Source organism: Dermatophagoides pteronyssinus, unplaced genomic scaffold, assembly GCF_027571235.1.
Source record: "Dermatophagoides pteronyssinus isolate colony J.1.1.1.1 unplaced genomic scaffold, Derpt_VIB-CSIC_2022.12 sq0005, whole genome shotgun sequence".
NCBI classification, from domain to species: Eukaryota; Metazoa; Arthropoda; class Arachnida; order Sarcoptiformes; family Pyroglyphidae; genus Dermatophagoides; species Dermatophagoides pteronyssinus.
The window spans coordinates 2189641-2195904 of NW_027461529.1; positions in this window are offsets into that span (position 1 = coordinate 2189641).

Here is a 6264-nt window from a genome sequence, read left to right on the forward strand (position 1 = left end):
TTGATGTCGATACCGATATAATAATAATAACAACAACAACAACAGAATAGTTATCTATCATTCAATGTTTTTTCTTGGTTTGATGATGATGATCATCATCATTTTTATGGAAAATAAAAATCAAATAGATAATTTTTACAAATTTTGATTTGATAATTTTGTTGAAGAAATGAAATGAAACAGAAACAAAAATCTCACGTAATCATTTTATAATGATATATATTCATATGTGGAGGCGTTTGATTCTTGCTTTTTTTTTCTCTCTCTCTCTCTCTCTCTCTCTCTCTCTCTCTCTCTCTCTCTCTCTCTCTCTCTCTCTCTCTCTCTTTCACTGTGTTCTAAATCGATTATTCAATTCAAACGAATCATTTTTCTTCATTCAACGTGGTAAGGTGTTTGAAAGAATAATTAATTTTCAATCTAATAATTGATAATTTTTTTTTCGTTCGTTAGTTCGTTTGTCTGTCTGAAAATATTATTACAATGATATTCATTCATTAATTGTAATTGTTTCATTTGTAAATGAATTCTTTTTTTTTTTTTTTTTTGTTCATATTTTATACTGGTCATATAATTACAATCGGTTTTTCTTTTGCTTGTAATCATACTGCCTTCCAAAAACTGAAAATGATTAATCAATTTTGAAAAATATTCCAGATTATTTGCTAAAAACTAAACCAGATGAACAGAAAAAAATTGGATTCTTTAGTCAAAACCAATGTGATATAATTTTTATTTTTATTTTTTTTGTGAAATAAAAATTATACAAATCGTTGTTGACAGTCGTTATTTATTAAACAGTAAACATTTCTATTTGAAAATAAATTTTGTTGTTGTTGTTGGTTGTTCATTACTAATCTAAAATTCACAAAATTGACTGTAAATTGAATCGAATAACAACAACAACAAAGGCAACGAAAACAAAAGAATCTAATCCCATAGAATTCTCAGTGGATTCTATTGTAATTGTTTGAATTGCTTTAATGGAAACAAAAAAAGAAAAAAGAAATGATATTGTTTTGTAAATCTTGTTATATAATTCAAAAAGGTTCTTTTTTTGTTTCAACAACAACAACAACAACAAAAATTGATCATCATCATCAACATATTCTGTGGTTTTTATTTCATTTCAAATATTATCGCTCTCTTACTCAAATTTACCTGAGATATACGTAAAACACACACACGTGAATAGAAAAAAAATCATCAGTTTGATAATGGAATTCACCAGAAATTGTATTGGATAAAATGTAGAAACCAAATGTAGAAACAAAACACGGTAAGCAGCCATTGTGTGAATGTATCTCTCTCTCTCTCTCTCTCTCTCTCTCTCTCTCTCTCTCTCTCTCTCTCTCTCTCTCTCTCTCTCTCTCTCTCTCTCTCTCTCTCTCTCTCTCTCTCTCTCTCTCTCTCTCTCTCTTTCTTTCTCTCTTTAAACATATCAGCGAACCAGAAAACAAAAACAAAAACAAAAAAGCCTTCACAATAATCTAAAATACCAGGAAAACCATTGGATGACAACTCACGCAATATTCTTTCTCTCTCTCTCTCTCTCTCTCTCTCTTTCTCTCCATTTTTGTTTCTGGTAATATTTATTGGGTAACAAGGTGATAGAGAATAAACGAAAGAAAAGAAAGAGAGTGGTGAAACTTTGTCGGAAGATTAGAAAAACTGTACATATAGAAAATAAAACAAAACAAAAAAAATTGCGAAATATTCTTTCCAACCAAAACCAAAACCAAAAAATAGAAAAAAAAACCATTTTCTCAATCAACCTAATATTATTATTTCAAAATGTAGCCATGTTCCGCACGTTGGCCTCATATACTCACGCACTAAATATATTTATTGGTTTGGTTTGGTTTTTATGCGGTTTAACTGCGCGGGCACGCGTTACCAATTTTACTTTCAATTTCCTTTTTTAGTTTTCAAAAATAAAACCAAAAAAAAAGAACCACAATAAATTTTGTCGTCAATTTTATGAATTACGGTTGACAGCCATTTTTTTCTGTTGGTTTTGGTTTTTGGTTTTGATGAGACAAGACTTCAGTATAGGTAGATAGGTAGGTAAGTAGATAGATAAATAGATAGATCGGTTGGTTGGTTGGTTGATTTTTTTGATAAATTTTTTTTCTTTTGCAGAAAAAAATATGAATTTTTTCAAACATTTTTTTCTCCTGTTTGATGATGAGCTTTTATATTTGCAGGTGAATTTTTTTTTTTTTTTTTGCTTAGTGTTTGGGTATGTTATTTTGATTTAATCCCCCCCCCACCTCACAAAGGAAAAAAACTTATTACGGCTGATTGAATTGATTTTCAAATCAAATGGAAATAAAGCAAATCAAACCAAAACAAAACCAAGCAAAGCAAATCATCGTTTGATCGAAATGTAAATATATTAACCCAAAACATTCATTCAAATATTTGTTTGTAATATAACGGATGTTATACGGTAATACTTTTATCAAATTTTTAAAAAAATTCTCTACATTTGGATTTTACTATTGGGAATTGAATTAAAAAAAAATATAATTATTATTAGTTTTGAGGTAGCAGTAGTTTTTTTTCTGATTTCTGATCAATTCAATTAGCTTATTTGTAATTTTTTTTTTCAATATTACAAATATTTCAATGTAGAATGTCATTGGTCAGAATTAATTATAACAGGAATTTTTGGTTTCTCACTGTGTGTGTGTGTGTTTGAAATAACTAATTTGATAATTACAATTATGAAACAGAAAAAGAAAAGACCATAAATAATCATCTTGTTCTCATCATCATGTTTGATGATGACTTGAATTTCTAATTTTGTAATTTTTTTTTCCAATTGTTTTTCGTTTGTTGTTTTTTTGACTTGAAAATCAATTTCAAAATGTTTTATCATTCAAATGAAATGAATGATTTGAACAGAACAGAAAAACAATTTTTTCGGTTGTTGTTGTTGTTGAAAATTATTCCAACTATAATCAAATTCAAATCAACAACAACAACAACAACAATGACAATGAAACAAGGTGTTAGTCACGTCCTAATTGACAATAATTTGTTTTGTTTGAATTATATTTGTCGATGAACAAAAAAGAAAAAGAAAAATATTCTCAAATAGGTGATAGGATATTCGGCCGGTCGTTTTGACTGAATATGGAGACAAACAAAACAGAAAAAAAGTCAGAAGAAAAATGGGTAATTCATGAATGAATGAATATTTCAAACACACAATAGAATGAGATAGTGTGTGTGAGAGAGAGAATGGGAGAGAAATTAAAATACATAAAAGGCACACCCGATGATAATGATGATGATGATGACACCGTAGTGTGATCTCAAAAATGATCCATATATTTTGCCGCAAAAAAAATGTCATCATAATTGAAAACCAATCAATGGATATTATTATTGATTATTTTCCTTCCCCTATCATCATCATCATCATTGATCCATGATACAAGCAGCAGCAGCAGCATGTGGTCAAAAACCACTGGATCAACCGAAAAAATGAATGAATGAAAAAAAGCAAACATCATTGAAAAAAACATTATATTATTAATCATGTTTTTTGTTTCTTTTGACATTGAGAACTGTGAACAAATTATTTTGTAAGGAAGAAGAAGAAGAAGAAGAAATTCATTTTACATTTGATTTGTTGTTGTTGTTTTTTTCCCCATTTCCAATTTGATAATGATGATGATGATGACAAACAACAACAACAACAAAAACAATCTTTGAAAAAATGAAATTGAATTCAAATCAATCGATAATTTGATTTGATCGATCGATCAAATCAATCATTATATCATTAATTAATTGAATTTAAGAGACAAAAAAAAACTTGAGTAAATAAATATAGAAAATTAAATGATTGATAAATTGATTTTCAAATCATTGAATTGAATTGATTTGTGAAAAACAAGACAAAAAAATTTAACAGATTTTTCAGGATTTCTGTAACACAGGAAATAATGATTTTCAATCGAAAACCTGAATGAATCTTCCAAGGTTAAAGTTTCAGCGACAAAAACAACAACAACATTACGATCAAAAGTCATGAAATATTAATTTCATCTAAATTTTACATTTAAAAAAAAAATTTCAACAGCAATCCAATGGTAATTTGAAAATTTAAAAAAAAAAATAAAAAATTTACTGATACTAAGAGCTACTGATCATCATCTGAGTGTGTGGAATATCGAAAAGGATTAAATCTTTCATTGATTGCAGTATTGCACGACAAATTGTTGATGATGATGATTTTGATGATGATGATGATAATGTTTTGCACATCTGATTGAAGGTGAAAATAACATTCAATATTATGATTCAACAAACATAAACACGCAATTTCAAACGAAGAAGAAGAAGAAAAACAGCAATTTTTTAAAACTTTATTTTTTTTTATTACCGTTAGATTTTAATTAACAAATCGATACTATCGATATTAATTTCTGATAAATACATTTCTGTTGTTTAGATATTTGACATTTTTTTTCCCCAAATAAAGATGTTCTTGTTGTTGTTGGTGGTGATGAAACTTTGTTTTTTTTTCCGACCATATCTTGTGTGAATCATTTCGAAGACAAGAAAACAAACAAACAAACAAATGTTCTGTATCGTTACACAAACAACTTTTTTTCACCTGATCAAAGGCAAAGTAAAGTAAATGAAAAAAAAATCCTCGAAATCAAAGAGAAAAAGAAAAAATTTGTATTTATTATTTATGATTATGATTATGATTTTTTTTTCAAAAAAAAAGTGGCAAACATGTTAATAATTTTTAATATACATATTTTTGTTGTTGTTTTTTAATGTTATACATTTATATATTCTGTACAAAATTTTTTGGATGATTATAAATTTAAAAAAAAAATTCAAAAATTCAGAAATTAATAGCATCCAATAGTGTGTGTGTGTGTGTGTGTGTGAGTGTTGAAAAGACAAATCAAATCAAAGAAAAAAAATCAGCAGATGCTAAACAGAAAAAAATATGTATAATTTTTTTCTGCATAAAATTCAGCAGCAAATTAAAAATCAAAAGATTTTAGTTCGTTAGTTAGTTAGTTAGTTAGTTAGTTTGAAATACTTAGTGATTCATGCTGAGGATCATGTGTTAGTGTGATCATCATTTTGATGATGATCAAAATGATGATCCGCAATGAGGAATAATTTTGCCGAAACAAACAAACAAACAAACATAATATCTATACATCTGGTTGATGCTAATAAAATTCGTGAAACCAAAAAAAAAAACTGAAATAGAAAAAACAAGAAGAAGAAAAATATTAACTTTCCGAAAGAAAAACTTAAGTCGTAAAGTAAAATAAAGGTAAAAAAGGTAAAGATAAAGGGGAAAAGGTTGCTGTTTTTTTTCTTCGACAAAGTTTAGACATTTTGGTGATGTTATTATTTTTATTTTTCTTCTTGTTGTTGAACACAGCATGAGCTAGTCAAAAAACAAGAAAAAAAATGAAAATGAAAATTTGAAAACCAGAAGTTCAGTTGATCTGGTTGAAATGATTATATGGATGGATGAATGGATGGTGGTTCAAGGTAGCATTTTTCTTCCATTCATATTCATAAACAAATCGATATGAAAGTTAATAAAGATGTTAGTCATTTTGTAGCCGTATCATCATCATCGTATTCATGATGATGATGATGATGATAACGTTGAATATGCAAATTATATCACGTCTGAGGTTGGTTTGGAAAGAGTGAAACAAACAAACGAAAAAGGATAAAATTTTACCTGCCATGGTAACGATGCTTTTTTGGTTTGTTTGGTTTGGTTTGAAAAAAAAGTTATTGATGCTAAATGAATTTATGATGATGTGAAAAAAAAATCCAAATGTATGAAGGAATGAATCTATTGTGTTTTTATTTTCAAATGTCCACTTTATTTTTTTCCATTGCAACACATTTCTAATAAAAAAAAGGGGTATCAATAGAAAATAATAATTTCAATGAAAATAGCAACAAATCATCAACAACAACAACACATCATTTGTCAAAGAAAAAAGAAGTAGTAAATTTTCATCATTTTAGTCTATTGTTATACAATTTTTTTTATATACATTATTTCCTTCCTTTCTTTCTTTATTTATTAGATTTCAATGTACAAAAAGTTTATCCATTATTATTACAAAACACCATTATTATCACAATAAATTGATTGTGTTTATATTATTTAGTTAGGTAAGTAAGTAAGTAATGTTTTTTTCCCAAATAATAATAATAATGATGATGATCAACCAACATTATTTCCAAACT